This window comes from Somniosus microcephalus, chromosome 5 (assembly GCF_052327205.1).
Source record: "Somniosus microcephalus isolate GS21.2 chromosome 5, FLI_Smic_1.0, whole genome shotgun sequence".
Classification (NCBI taxonomy): Eukaryota; Metazoa; Chordata; class Chondrichthyes; order Squaliformes; family Somniosidae; genus Somniosus; species Somniosus microcephalus.
This window is the reverse complement of record NC_140991.1, coordinates 285,426,954-285,443,364: the sequence shown is the minus strand read 5'-3', so window position 1 is coordinate 285,443,364 and position 16,411 is coordinate 285,426,954.

Sequence of the window (16,411 nt, the reverse complement as noted above, 5' to 3'; positions counted from 1 at the left end):
TCGTGGACATACGAGGTGATTTCATCCGCTTCCCGGAGGCCACTTCCATCGTGTGCTAGGGGCACTCTCTTCCCCGAGCATCCGAAGATATGATGGTCCTTGACATCGCCCCTTCTCGCGAGGCTCAGCCCGAACAGGGCGAGCAGGATTATGCCTCTGCACATTTCGAAATTCTGAAAAAAAAAACCACAAAAGCATCTGGCCAGGTTCCCTGGAGGCTCCCTGGCTCGGGGGAAGTGTGATCAGGTCCCGCGACCTTGGCTCACGTAGACAGCACTCTGGAATGGTTCCATACTTAAAACTTATAGACTACTGGTTCCTTCCATAGAATTAAATTAAAACACCCTAACTTAACCTTCTACACATTACTTAAAATTATACTACCTAAACTATATACATCCGCCGCCCGTTTCCGGGCGGCCAGCTTAATCCCTGTTTGGGCTGCTGCAGGCTGCTCCCTGCGGCGTGGCTGCACTGATCTCCACTTCTGGTCCCTCGCAGTTTATGGCTGCTGGCTGGGGACCTCTATCTTTCGGCTTCTCCCTGACACGGGAGGCCGCCCTTTTTAACTGAAGAGCCGGTGACCATACTTTTCTGGGCTGGGGTGGCCGAGGAGACCTCCTAGGGAGTGCTACTGGTGGGGCTACCCTGGCGAGCGGGCCCTTGGCTCGGGTCACAGTCCTCGCTGGCTGGGGGCCTTCTCCCTCGGGTCCCTTCCCTCCCAAACCTGAACTGGGGACGGGCAATCCCTCGCCACCGGCTGCTGAGGGTCTTCCCCTCCAGGCTCAAAACCTGGTTCGGGCTCGGGGCCATCTGATTCGGGCTCCTTCTCCTCGGAATCCCATAGGAGAGGGGGAGTGGTCTGGACAGTGGACGGAATGGCTCCTCCCCTAACACAAGCCACAGCGCCTGCCTGTGCAGCCTGTGAGCTTGTACCCGCTGCGGGCTGAGGATTTCTAACTTCAGACCTTGTCCCAACTGGCTGCTTCCCTGCCTCCGGCTTAAACAACTTACATTGATTCACATGGAACCATTTTGTACGCCGGGGCATTTTTACTGCGTAAACCATGGGGCTGGCTTTATCGACTATGTTATAGGGTCCCATGTACAGTGGCTCTAAACTCCCCACTCGGGCGTAGTTCCTAACCATCACTTGGTCCCCTATCTCCCACTGTTGGCTCTTGCTAGGCTCAAGCAGCAACCGGTTATTCCGATGCTGCTTCCCCATGCTACTTGCTGCCTGTTCATAAATCTGTTTGAGGCGCTCGAGGAGTGTTCGGGCGAATTTATCCTGATTTATCTCCCGGAGCTGCCCTTCAGTAAGTACTGGGGCTAGGACATGGGTGGGGGTCCTCATAACCCTACCCATCATGAGTTCATGCGGGGAATACCCTGTACCCTTGGACTGGCTGGCCCGGATCCCCATGAGGACTAGAGGCAGGACCTCCGCCCATTTTTGGAGCGAGCTGACTGTCTCCTTCCTCAACTTTTCTTTAACGGTGCGGTTCATGCGCTCCACAATCCCTGAGGACTGTGGATTGTGAGCTACGTGCCACTTCCCCTTGATGCCGAGCAGCATAAGGGTGTTCTGCATGACTTGGCCGGTGAAGTGGCTTCCCTGGTCGGACTCCACAAACTGGGGTATTCCCCACCGCAAGAACACTTCTCGCACCAAGATCCTTGCAGTCCCTAATGCTGTGGCCATTTTGCAGGGGAAGGCTTCCACCCACTTAGAAAACACGTCTACCAGGACGAGGCAGTATTTGTAGCCTCCCTGGGCGGTGGGCAGGGGCCTGATGTAGTTGATCTGGATCGACTGCCATGGTCCCTCTACCCTCCTAATGTGTCCCATGGGCACCTTCCTTCTGTGGGGGTCGGGGTTATTTGCAGCGCACACAAGACAGCTAGCACAGAACTCGTGGACGTCCTGGCCACCATCCCGCCTGTTTCACCCGTTGCCAGGTGGTCTCAGGCCCGGGGTGTCCCGCTCCCGGACCCTCATGGGCCAGTTGAAGGAACTCCCTCCGGTGTTGCTGGGGTACTGCCCACTGTTCTTCTTTGAACAGCATGCCTTCCCTTATGGAGAGGGCCACTGCGCCATAAGGGCCTTCTACCTTCCTGCCCTCCATTACTGCGCTAATGACCACTTTCAGGACAGGGTCCTGGGCTTGGACCGTTTTAAGGTCTGGGGCTAACACTACTCCTAAGCTCCCTTGGGTCCCATCCCTGCCTCTAACTGCAGCCACGGGCCCGGACTCTTACGGGTCCCAGAAAATGCCTTCGTGTGCACCCTCCTTGGCCAACATGTCGGCTTGCTGGTTACCCTGGCTGCGGGGTTCTGTGGAGGAATGGGCCTTCACTTTGTGGATGAAGACCTCGCCTTCCTCCTCCACAGCTGCCAGGATTTTTTCCAGCAGGGGCTTTACTGTTAAGGGCATCCCGCGACGGGACCAGATGGCCAGGTATTCCGTACACGAGTTGCAAGCGAACATGCTATCCGAGCAAATCGTGTATGGGGTGGGGAAGATTTTGGGGTGGGTAACCACGTACACCACCGCGGACAGTTCAGCCTGTTGGGCGCTCATGGTGCTGGGGAGCTTGATCGCCAGGGCAATGTTTGCTGTTGGGTCATAAACTCCACAACCCGTGAGTCGTTCGCCAGCAGATACCATGCTGGAACCGTCTACATAGATTTCGCGGCCTGAGGGATGTATCCTGGCCCATAAACCTACGTTCACCTCCCATACCCCTTCTATGGAACACCGATGGGCTGTTCCAGGATATACCATATTGGCCGCGAGCTTTGGCTCGCAAAGGCCCCTCACCTTCAGATCCATCTGCAAGAGGAAGAGGGTCCAACGTGCAATGCGTGCACTGCTGACTGTCCCATCTTTAATCCTCCCGTCCAGAAGCATCTGGGTGGGTGTGTGGTTTGTGAGGAGGTTGATGGGAGGGGTGCCTGTGAAGATCAAGAATCTATTCACAGCCCAATACATGGCCAAAAGGTGCCGTTCGCAAATTGAGTAGCTCCTCTCCACATCAGTGAGTACTCTGGAGGAGTAGACCACGGGCCTTAGCCTGCAGCGCCGCTCCTGGAGCAGCACAGCACTGAGACTATCCCCGCTGGCCGCCACCTCCAAGAAGAACTCTTTCCCCCCATCTATGGCTCCTAGGGCTGGTGCGGTCTGCAAGTCTCCTTTGAGCTTGACAAATGCTGCCTGGCAACCCTCATCCCAAGACCACTCCACTCCTTTGTGTAGGAGTCGGAGTAAAGGGGCTGCTGTGGCTGCATAGTCTTCAATGAAGTCCCTGCAGTACCCCGTTAACCCTAGGAACGACCTCACACCTCTCACTGTGTTGGGGACCGGCAACTCTTGGACCGCTTCCCTCCTAGCCTTGTCTATGGCTCTCTCCCATGCACGGACGGTTAGGCCCAGGAATTTAACTTCCCGCTGGCCGATCTGCACCTTTTTCGGGTTGACCTTGAACCCTTTACTCTGTAGCAGCTCCAGCAGTTCGGCGAGTAGCGGGCCATGCTCCCCGGCAGAGTCGGTAAACAAGAGCAGGTCATCCACATACTGCAGCAACTGGGTGGGCTAACTAAATTCCTTCAAGTTATCTGCCATACACTGGTGGAAGATGCTGGGGCTGTTATGGAAGCCTTGTGGCAAGCAGTTCCAAGTATACTGTTGCCCCTTAAAAGTAAAAGCAAACTTATACTGGTCCTCCTTCCTCAAGGGGATGGACCAAAACCCATTTGAAATATCCAGCACCGTGAACGTGGTCGCGGATGCTGGAATATTTCCGATGAGGTCATTCACTGCTGCCACTGTGGGGGCGCACGTGGGGATATTGCTGTTGAGCACCCAATAGTCCACCGTGGTTCTCCATGAATTGTCCAGTTTTCTAACCGGCCAAAGCGGAGAGTTAACATGGGTGGCTATGGGCCTCAACGCTCCCTGCTGTACTAAAGAGGACATGGCTGCCTCCATGTCAGGCTCTGCTTCTCTGGGGAAATTATATTGCTTCTGGGGCCGGGCCATGGGGTCCCCGTCTACTCTGACCTCAAACCTGGTGACCCTCCCGCAGTCATGTTGGTGCGTGGCAAACGCAGCTAGGTTAGCCTGCACGAATGCCTGAAATTCCCTCGGGACACCGTCGACCATGAGCCTGAGGTTGTAACCTTCTTTTGGCTTCACAGTACACAGGGTCCCCTTCCCTTCCTTACTCGGGATTGTTAAATCCGTGAATCTTTAGGTAGCGTGTCCTTCAAATAATCGACAGAGACTGCAGAGAAACAATCAACAGGTGTTTACTGGATGAGGGTTGCTCTAAAACTAAACAGTACAGATCCCTACTCAGGGTTATATACAGGTGTGGTCACTGCCGGTACTACAGTATACAGGTGGCTGTAAAAAGTAGTTCTCCCCTTAAAGGTACATACACTACAATTCCTCCCCTTTTAGATTAACAGTACCATAACATTCATTTAACAATTAACACTTTTAACATGCAACATTAACTGAAAATAGTCCATTTATAAATTCAGTCTTTAGGGCGGCTTCCTGATCCTTCCTGGATAGCGCCTTTCCGGAGTGTCTTGCTCTTGGTGCGGAGGCGATTCTGGCCCCCTGTCGTCGGTTGGTTCATCAGCTTCCGATGCTACTGTTTCTGGGGTAGATGCTACCTGTATGTCGGGTTCATTACCAGGTACGCGACACATGGGGTTGACTCGTTCCTGTGACGCTAGGATCTGGTCGACATGGCGTCTCACAATGTTCTCCCCAACATCCACTGTGTACATTAGTGGCCCCTGCCGTGTTGCCATTTCTCTGTTCGGTAGTCGCGGGCCAAGACTGGTTGCCCTACATTGAAGCTCCTTGTCGGTTTCTCATTGATGTGCTGGAATTGCTTATCCTCAACATTTCTTCGTACATTTGGTCTGAGCAAATCCAGACGAGATCTCAACCTTTGGTTAAAGAACATCATGGCCGGGGTCTGGTTGGTAACTGCATGTGTCGCATTTCTGTAGGCTAACAGGAAATTGTCCACCTCATGCTGCAGTGGAATGTCGTCATCGCACATGGCCCTTACTGCCTTTTAAAGGTTTGTATGAATCTCTCAGCCAATCCATTTGTGGCTGGATGATACGGGGCGGATGTGTAATGCCTTACCCCATTCCTTTTCATAAATTTCCGAAACTCTTCGGACACAAACTGTGGTCCGTTATCAGAGCAAATCTGCTCTGGCAAGCCGTTCCTGGCAAATATGGTCCGTAGGACTGCAATCGTTTTCTCCGTGGTGGTGGAGGACATTTTGATCACCTCAGGCCATTTCGAGTGCGCATCCACGGCTATTAAAAACATTGAGTCCATGAATGGACCAGCAAAATCAATATGCACCCGTTGCCATGGAGAGGAGGGCCACTCCCATGGGTGTAGAGGGGCATGTGGTGGTGCATTTTGGACCTTCTGGCATCCTGAGCAGCTCTTTGTCAGGTCCTCGATTTGCTGATCGATCCCCGGCCACCACACATAAGCCCTAGCAAGGCTTTTCATTTTCACCCCTCCCAGATGACCTTCGTGAAGCTCATTTAGCACTCTCTCCCTTAACTTGGGTGGAATTACCACTCGGGATCCACACGTCAAGGTCCCCTGGCATACTGACAGCTGTTCTCTTCTGGATGAGAATGCTGACAACAGTGAATCGCCATGTGTTGGCCATCCCTTCACCGTCAGGTCATATACCCGAGACAGTGTCGGGTCATTTTGGGTCTCCTTCTCTATATCCGCGTTAGTTACTGGCAAGCGTTCAATTATAGTCGAATAAAATATTTCGACAGGGTCCACTGCTGGTGCTTCCTCCGCGGTAGGCAGTGGCAGGCGTGATAGCCCATCAGCATTTCCATGCTGTTTCGTGCCCTTATACTCGATTTCACAATGGTTCGCCCCTAGAAAAAGGGACCATCTTTGTAGCCGTTGCGCAGTCATCACCGGAACGCCCTTCTTTGGATTAAAGATGGAGACAAGTGGTTGGTGGTCGGTCAGCAAGGTGAACTTCTGCCCGTGCAGATAGTGCTTGAACTTTTTCACTCCCCACACTAGGCTGAGGGCCTCCCTGTCAATCTGGGCATAGTTACGCTAGGCTGAGGTTAGTGACCGAGACGCAAAGGCTACTGGCCTCTCCAAGCCGTCCGGGAATTTGTGCGACAGCACCGCTCCAATACCATAGGGTGATGCATCACATGCTAACCGAATTGGTAGTGCTGGGTTGAAATGAGCCAACACCTCTTTTGATGTGATCAATTCTTTGCACTTCTGGAAAGCTCATTTACATTCGTCATTCCACTTCCATGGTACCCCCGTTTGCAGTAGGGTGTTCAGTGGGTGTAGTACTGTAGACAAATTTGGCAAGAACTTATGGTAGTAGTTCACCAGCCCGAGGAACGACCTCAGTTGTGACACATTTTCCGGTGCTGGAGCCTTGACTACTGCCTCAATCTTTTCAGGGGACTTATGTAACCCCTCTTCATCAATAACGTGGCCACAATACGAGATCTGCTTCTAGAAAAACTCGCATTTGTGGCGATTAGCTCGGAGCCCATATTCCTTCAATCTAGTGAGCACCTGCTCCAGGTTGGCGAGGTTGTTAAATCTGTGAGTTGTTCAAGTAATTAATACTCAGACTTAATCAGTAACAATAAAACAGGTCTTTACTGGTTGGAGGTAGGGACTATACATAGGTCTTTACTTCATGCCCACAGGCGGGAACTGAGGGGAGATCAGTACCCACAGTACTATTTATACCCCTATGGCCAGGAGTGGTACTGCGTATCACTACGCCCTACAAGTAGTGCAGTCCTGTCCATAGGTTCAAAGTAGCACACATATTACATACACAACATTCCTCCCTTCCTAGCTTTACAGTCATCTCCCCATTGAACATAACGTAATAACATATATACATATATAACTTCAGGTTTACATAACAGAATAACATAGATACATAGATAACTTCATGTCAAAACAGATCACAGATTCAGTCTCTGCGGAAAACAGTTCACAGATTCAATCTCTGTGGTGTAGTCGGTTCACGTTGCTGAAGTGACTCATTCAATAGTCCTTCCATGGATTTAACAGTTTGAACTTCCAAACTGAATTGGTTCCGTTCGGAGGGACCACGTGTGTGATCTGGTAGAGGTAATAATGGTTCAGATGGGTCATCTTCTGTTTCGACTTTTCCTTTTCTGCTTCTTGGAGACTCTCTGGGCTCCACTGTCAGCTGCCAGCTGCATGCGCAGTTCCTCCTTCTCTTCCTCCTTTTTCCGTAGTAGAGCCACCTTCTCCCGATGTTCCGTAGACTTTCGGTGCTCCTCCATGATTTCTGTATGGTGGGAGTCGAAGTTACAAGTTGGGCAGGACAGGACATAGTAATATTCGGTGTCGTCCTGATCTAGGCCAGCGAGAGGGTCTTCTATTTCCTCCATACCCAGCTGGGCGTTAGCCAGCTTTTGTTCCAAGTCCAGACATCTTTCCTGAAGAGACTTCTTCATGTGTACCTCTTCATCCAGCTTTTTCTGGGCTTTCAGCAAGTCGTTTACTAATGACCTCATTTGAGATTTTACTACTTCAACTTCTTTTGGAGATTGATTGATCGGACTATTCAATCCCTCTACCGGAGCAGCTGTTTCAGCGGTCTGTTGTTCTACGTTGACGTGAGTCAGCGTACTTTTGGCATCCAAGGGCTGCTCTGTTGCAGTCATCTCAGTCTGTGTTGCCACCTCAGCTCTTCCAATAACCTTTGAGAGCTCCGAACCCCTTTCGTTTGAATATTGAAGTTCGTGTTCAAGTTTTTCCCATTTCAGAGTCCTGTCCTTCAGCATATGCAGGAGTTGGCTGACCGTTAACTCCTCTGACATCAGACGTTTTGTGTGCTCCTGCTCCATTTTCTCCATCAGCTGCTTCTGTTGTCTTTCCAGATTCTCCAACTCTATATCAAAGAACTCTTTCGTTGCATTCAACTCTTGCTCAAAACGGCGAAGCATTTGTTCTAATTGCTGTTGTAGTTTGAAATGGAGTTGAGTTCGAGCCCGGTGTCCCTCAGAAATGGGCACATCAGTAGACTTGCCAGACTCAGAATCCACAGTTAAACTATGTTGTTGTTGCTCAGTGGAATTCTGTGCTGAAACTTTGTCTTTTGCACCTGAGTTGGGCTTACCATCATCCGTTCCAGAGTCTGGGCCGACTATCTTCACCGAGTTCTCACTCGTTATTGTTTGTAGGAAATGCCAGTCCATATTCATTTTCCTAATCCACTCCCGTCCTAGTAGTGGAGGACCTCCTTCAGATATCACATATAAGTCCATTATTTGACTGTCTTCGCCCTTGTGGACCACTGCAACCTCTATTTTCCCGATGGGGTACACTCTTTGCCCCGTGTATGTTTTCAATATAATCCCCGTATCCTGTAGGGGAATATGTTGGAATAACTTTCCGTAATCTTTCTTATTTATGACCGTCAATGCCGGTCCAGTGTCCAATTCCAGTTTTACTTGGACTCCTTCTATCTGAAGAGTGACCCAAATTGTCTGGAGGTCTGCACCCTTACCAGCGTTGAGTACTCTTAAGCTAGCCAGTTCATTACAGCTTAAGCTAGCCAGTTCATTACTGCTAGCGTCTGAATCGGACTCCTGTTCGGTCACCTTGTGTACCTTTGCGTATTTTCCTTGCGGTGACTTCTTGTTGCTGGTCTTCTTCCCTGACCTGCATACTCTAGCTATATGTCCAAGCCTACCACAAGTTCTACATTCTTGGTTTTTAAACCAACACTGGTTCTGATCATGCGTTGTCTTTCCACAACGATAACATTTGCCAGAACTCACACCCAATTTGTGTGCACTGAGCTCCGGTGACCGTAGCTGCATTACTGCCGTGCCTCTCGCTGCGGCTTCGTGTGCTGCTGCCATAGTGACCGCCTTCTCAAGCGTCAGCTCATTCTCCTCGAGCAGTCGCTTTTGTGTATCCTGTTTAAATAAACCACACACAAATTTGTCTCGTAGTGCATCTGTCAGTCCCGTTCCAAACTGGCAATATTTCGCTAATTTACGCAATTCCAGCAAATATTCAGCATTGCTTTCATGCTGTAGCTGCCTTCTGTCGTAAAATTTAAATCGTTCCGCTAGCATCAGCGGCGTGGGGTTTAGATGATCTTTCAGGACAGTAACAATCTCATCGAACGTCTTATCCGCCGGTTCATCTGGTGATAACAGGTGTTTCAATTGCCCGTATGTCTTCGCACCCATTAAATTTAATAATGTTAGAGCTTTATCTTGGTCACGAATTTTATTGGCCTTACAATAATTTTTTACTCTTTCAACATATATGGCCCAATCTTCGAGGTCACTATCAAAGGTGCTAATATTCCCGTGTTTAGGCATTGTAGATTTGCAATTTCTCAGATTTTATTTTCTTTACTTGTTATCAAAGATGGCGGCTTCCCGCTCTTGCCGTCGTCCTCCGCCCACAAAATGGCGGTTTTCCCGCGCTTGGCGGTCTTCACCCGTCCCCCGACGCCGTCTCCCTTCAGCCCCCGAGTGCGGCCCTTATCTTCGCCGCGATCGCCCGAGTGCGGCCCTTATCAGCGGATGCGATCGCTGGATCGCGAAGCGGCTCTCGGCTCTTATCAGGAGATGCGATCGCTCTGTTGAAACGCCTCCCGCTCGAAGCGGCTCTCGCGCCCTATTCCTCCAGCTCCCCCAGCCCCGTTCGTGCGGCCAACGCGGTCGACTGCCTGTCGCGTCGCTGCCCGGCTCAGACAACGGCTTACCCACCACCAAGCTGGAGAAGAAGCTGACGGTCGCCGATGGAGGCTCCGAGGTCAGGATGTCTTCCAGTGGGGTGGAGAGGGTGGAAACCTCTCTGCAACGCCCTGGCTGTGGACGAAGCTGCCGTGGAGTGACTGCCGCAGGGTCCGAATCAGACTCGTCGCCAGTGTTAAATCTGTGAGTTGTTCAAGTAATTAATACTCAGACTTAATCAGTAACAATAAAACAGGTCTTTACTGGTTGGAGGTAGGGACTATACATAGGTCTTTACTTCATGCCCACAGGCGGGAACTGAGGGGAGATCAGTACCCACAGTACTATTTATACCCCTATGGCCAGGAGTGGTACTGCGTATCACTACGCCCTACAAGTAGTGCAGTCCTGTCCATAGGTTCAAAGTAGCACACATATTACATACACAACAGAGGTGATCACTGTCATTTTCGCCCATGACCAGGATGTCGTCCAAATAACACTGGGTCCCTGGAATCCCTTGCAGGACTTGATCCATTGCCCTTTGCCAGATAGCCGGAGCTGATGCTACCCCGAACACCAGCCGGTTGTATTGGTAGAGACCTTTATGGGTGTTGATCATGAGGTACTGTTTCGAGGCTTCTTCTACCTCCATTTGCAGGTACGCCTGGGCCAGATCAATCTTAGAGAAGCGTTTTCCTCCAGATAGCGAGGCGAAAATATCTTCAATCCGCGGAAGCGGATATTGTACCGTGTGAAGGACTGGGTTCACTGTCACCTTAAAGTCCCCACAGATGCGAACCTTCTTTGGTTCCCCAGGCGTATTACTCAACGACCTCTTCATTACAGGAACGATGGGTGTAGCCCACTCGCTCCAATCCACTTTGGACAGTACTCCAGAACATTCCAAACCTTCCAGCTCTGCTTCGACGGCTGGGTGGATCGCATAAGGCACCGGTCTGGCCTTAAAAAACTTTGGGCTTGCATTTTCCTCTATTTTGATCGTTGCTGTTATGCCTTTTAGTGTTCCAAGTCCCTCCTGGAACACTTCTTGTGTGTCAGTTAGCATTTTTGACAGTCGTCCAGGTGTGATGTCGTCATCCTTTTTGGCATCTACCATCAGTGCTTGTATGGCATGCCACTCTAACTGTATCTTCCGGATCCATTCACGTCCTAGTAGTGGTGGTCCTCCATCTGGCAATACATATAGGTCCATTTTTGGTGTTTCCTTGCCGTTGTATATCACGTTCACCCTTATTTTTCCTTTGGGGTAGACTTTTTGCCCCGTGTACGTCTTCAAGACAATCTCTGTATCTCTCAAGGGTATATGTGAGAATAGTCGCTTGTAGTCCCTTCAGTTTATGACTGTTAGGGTTGATCCTGTGTCCAATTCCATTTTCACTTGGACTCCTGCTATCTTGAGCGTGACCCAGATAGTTTGGTGATCATCCATTTTAATTACATTATGTAGTTTCAGACAACCCAGCTCCTTGCTTCCGGAGTCTGTATCACTTTTCTGTTCGTCTGAACTGCTCTCCGTCACCTTATGTACCTTTTTGTACTTCTCCTGTGGAGATTTCTTGCTGCTGGTTTTCTTTCCCGACCTGCAGACTCTTGCTATGTGTCCTACTTTTCCACACTGTCTGCACACTTGGTACTTGAACCAACAATCCTTATGGTCGTGTGTTGTTCTGCCGCAGCGATAGCACTTCACTGTTCCGTATGACATTTCATTTGTGCCATATTCTTGCGGTCTCCGTTGTATCTCTGCAGCGCCCCGTGCGGCTGCTTCATGTGATACTGCCATGCTGAAAGCCTTGTCCAGCGTAAGATCCTTTTCTGATAGAAGCCGTTTCTGGGTTCCTTCACTTTGAAGCCCACACACAAACTTGTCCCTTAAAGTATCTGCTAGTCCCGTTCCAAACTGGCAGTGTTTCGATAGCTTGCGCAGTTCCGTTAAATACTCAGCATTACTTTCGTCTTTATGCTGGTTCCTTTTGTGAAACTTAAATCTTTCTGCTATCAGCAGTGGTGTGGGGTTTAAGTGGTCCTGTAGGATTGCCACTATGCTTTCAAAATCCTTTTCCCCTGGCTTCTCTGAGGTTACCAGGTTTCGCAGTAAGCCGTACGTTTTTGCACCCATGGAATTCAACAATACCAGTGCTTTCCTGGCATCTGGCACTTCATTCGCCTTGCAGTACATTTCTATGCGTTTTATATATGTCGCCCAATCTTCGATTTCATTGTCGAACGCTGTGACACTGCCACTCTTCTGCATCCCTGGGTGTGGTTAGACTGGCTAAAAATGGCGTCTCCCGCGCTCTCCCTTCTTCTCCACTGTGGCTCAAATGGTGTTTCCCACGCTTCCTTTCTTCCCCCACGGACGTTGTTCAGCCTTTGAACACCGGCCGCGCTCTGCGCGTTTTCCTGCGCGCCTCTCTCGTTGACGCTGCTCGGTCAAGAACCCCGGCTGCGCCCTGTGCGCTTTACCCTCTCTCTTTGACGCCGCTTGGTCTTCAACCCCGGCTGCGCCCTGTGCGCTTTACCCTCTCTCTTACCCGTCGACGCTGCTCGGCCTTTTTCTGTGCCGTCGGTCGGCTCCCGCCGCCGCTGTCCGGGAAGGGTCTGCACCGTACCTGCTGCCAGCCCGCTGCGCTGGATCGTCGCGGCTGGAGAACCAAGCCCAGCTCTCCACAGCCTCCTCTGCCTGCTCAAGTCCTCTCAGGATGGTCGATGCCCGCACTGATGGAATCGGCCTTCTTCTGCGGAGTTGCAGGTAGGTTCAAATCGCCTCGTCGCCAATGTTAAATCCGTGAATCTTTAGGTAGTGTGTCCTTCAAATAATCGACAGAGACTGCAGAGAAACAATCAACAGGTGTTTACTGGATGAGGGTTGCTCTAAAACTAAACAGTACAGATCCCTACTCAGGGTTATATACAGGTGTGGTCACTGCCGGTACTACAGTATACAGGAGCTGTAAAAAGTAGTTCTCCCCTTAAAGGTACATACACTACAGGGATGACTACTACACCTCCCTCTTTACCAGTGTTGGCTCCCCAAAGGCAGTGATTGCGGAGATCCATGAGGATCCCGTGGCCCACGATGAAGTCGGCCCCTAGGATCCTCTTTCCTCCCTCCGCCTCCCACTTCGCCAGGACGCACGTCCACTTGATCTGGAGTGTGCCGAGCCGGATTGAGAGCGGCTTGGAGAACGCTCCTGCCTGTTCCTTGCCTGTGAATCCCGATAGGACATATGGAACCCCGCTAGACAGAGGTGAGGTGGTGGGGTTAGCTGCGTGGATCACGGTGCACGATGCTCCCGTATCCAGCAGATAAATCCCTTTAACCTTCTCCACCTCCATCTGCACGAGCGGTCTCTTCCACCCGTCATACCGGAGATCACACAGGTGGACAGGCTGCGCGGGCTCCAGTCATTGTGGGGCGTCAAAGGGGGCCAAGGGAACCACCACACCGGTGGTGGCTGCTCTTCTCCCCTGGCTGGTCATAAGAGATCGCATGGTCTCTAAAAATGACTCGATCGCAGCGGGAGTAATTTCCGTCTCTGCCTTCTGGGCTGGGCTGATGTATTCTTTCCCTTATCCTCCTTCCAGGGATTCTTACAATCCTTGCGCCAGTGGCCGTCCTTCCCGCACCCGTAACAGTTTAACTTAGTCTGGGAGGGACGGTTCCCCTCCTGGTGCCACTCTTTCTTACTCTGGCCCCCAGGTTTAACCTCATGGACTTTTCCCTTGGGTTGGGGCGTCTCGATACCCCTTATATTTTTAAACGCTATCATGAGCTGGCGGATCACCGTTTCCTCGGTGGTCTGGGGGCTACTAGGGTCAAACCAGGCCGCAGCCTGGGCTCAGATTTGGGGCAGGCAGTTTGTCATTAGACAACGGAGCCAGTGGGTCAATTGGACTTGGTTCAGTAATGTCCGCGCTGGCATTCCCGGGCACGCGCTCCGGTAGACTGGCCACAGCCTGTCTGCGAACGCCTGCGGGGACTCCCCTGGGAGCTGTACCATTTTTTCGAACGACTACCGCCATTGAGTCCCATGGCCTCCAATATCTCGTTCCTCAAACCCTCATAATCTTTCTGCCCCTTTTTACATTCATCTGACAGGGTCTGGAGGAGATCACTCCCCAGAGAAAACAGCAGCATCTTAGCTTGCTCTGCGTCATCGCAATCATTGATGCACGCTGCCTGTTCTATCTCCCTGAAGTGCAGAGAGGGGTCTCCCTTTTTGGTGAGCTTGGGGATGTGACTAACCATGGTCCTGAGCTGTTGGGTGCCATGCGGCACCACAAACTGATTTTGGATGGCCCCTGGGTCCTCGTCGTCAACGGGCAGGCCGTACCTCCGTTGTCGGAGGGGGTACACCGGCCCTGGTCCCGGCCTATCTAGCGGGGCCTGCTGTGCTTCCCCTACCACTTCATCCTCCACCCCCCCTTGCTGCCAGAACTCCTGAAAACTCGGAGCTATGGGTGGCGGCTGTGGGACCTCTGATTCCCTAGCCAACTTTGTCCTGGGTGCTGCCTGTGGGACGGTTCTGTTTGGGTTGCCGGTAAAGTCCGACTGGCCCACCTTTGGGCTGATGAGGCATACCATGCCCTTCACCCTCGATAAGGCCATGCCCAAGCTTTCTATCTCCTCCCTACAGGGCCCGTAATCTGCCTCCTCAAACCCCCGGTCGCAGGCTAGCTTGTATGCTGCCTTTACCTCCCTTACTTTCTCCTCCTGCTCTTTTAATTTTTGGGTGAAGTCGCAAATCGTGTCCTGCAGCTTCATCTCGCTGCCCCTCGCCTCTCTGACCTGGTATTCTAAGTGCTCCGTCTTGCACCTAGCGCTGGCTTTACTTTCAGCGGTCTGGTATTCCAGGCGCTCTACCTTTGCCTGGTGTTCCCGTTGCACTCCGAGGGCCTGGGCCTCCAGGCGCTCTACCTTTGCCTGGTGTTCCTTGGCCATCTGCGCTCTTTCTTGGCGTAATGCCTGAAGCGCCACTAGCACCTTCTCTTCTGCTAAAACCTTATCCTGCATTTCTAGGGCCAATTTCTTGAGCTTGGCAGCCTGTGCTACTACAACCCTGTCCAGCACTAGGACCTGTTTCTTATAACACATTAACCAGACTGCCTTTTCAATTGCCCTCTTATGCTGTTTACTCGCCATCCACTGGGCGGCGGTGTCTATGGGACGCTCGGCCTTTAACATAGCGCCCACCCATTTCTTGCCGATATTAACCTTTCTACACACATAAGTGGACAACCTCTCTTCGATTGCGGTTTCTCCCTCCGCACCACTGTCTGTCATATCGCATACTGTCGCCGATGCTCCTACCTGGCTCGCCATTTCTGTAGGGGGTTTTGGTTTGGGCTTTTTGTCTGGTCAGTCAGTCGTGTGTCTGAGCTGCCCCAGCCCCGTGCGGTTCGAACCGCTTCCCCCTTTTTAGTTCTGAGCACCGGACTTATTTACGAGTAGCGATATAGACAAACGAGACCAGTGGTTTGGTGCAAAGAAAACCAATGTTTATTAAAATAGAGAAATAATTATTATACAGAGAAAATCACTATGGATGCAACACAATTACACTTAGCGGGGGAGGAGAAACGGACACATCGAGGGAAAATGACTAAAATGACAATTTTAGCAATCCCTTAACTCCCACCCTTTACACCTATCTAGGTTGTCTTGTGATGGGCCAGAAAATTGATGCTCACCAGTCTAGGATGTTGGAACGCCTGCTCCGTGCCCCGTGTCTTTAGGGTTTTCACCGCCCAAAACAGAGATACCCCAGTAATTTAAATGTAACTGCGGGTATCCTGCTTCCCTGGATGGGCTCTTCATCGATGATCCTCTTGATGATAAAGCAGGGCACTGGAGGCGAGGCGGGAGAGAGAGAGAGAGAGAGAGATGGCTTCCCGAGGGACTAGTTATACCCCTCCTGGGAGTCCTTATCTCCCGCCAGATCAGCTTGTTCCTTTGTCTGACCTGGACGTGTTGAAGCTCATACAAAGGAAACCGATCTGGGCCCATCGACCTGGATGGCCGGTTAATCGGTTTTTGAACGTCTCATCAGTGTTTCCCTTTGTCCCACTGGTTTCGTGATGGGGCCATTCCAGCTTGAATGCCCCGTTGATCATTTGCAAACGGTGCTAATGTCCTCTAACAAAGGTCTGAACGCAGCTATTACATATTGATTGACTGTGCAAATGGCCTTGATGGGTTTTAATCAGAGGCCCGAATGCCACTGGTTTGCTTCTCATGCATAAATGCAGAAGGTTTGTCTGCCTTCTAATTTCTGGGAAGTTCCTTCTTTGTCAGCCCAAACTGAAACTTACAGACCCTTGGCCATGAGGTTGACCGCAGCCATCTTGTTGAGCCCTGGAGCCCTGGATTTTAAACTCAGTCCAGCCAGGGTTTCTCCAATAAGCCAAAAGTAAATCTTCAGGGGAGACATGAAATTTGCGAATCCTTTCACCACCACCCTCAACTTCTTTGCTTCTGATTCCTTCCAGGGGTCTGCCGGAGACAATTGCAGGATCTCGCAGTCGGCCGCCCACAAATGTATCACACATGTGGCTGATGCCATGTTTGCCAGGGCAGGCAATTATATA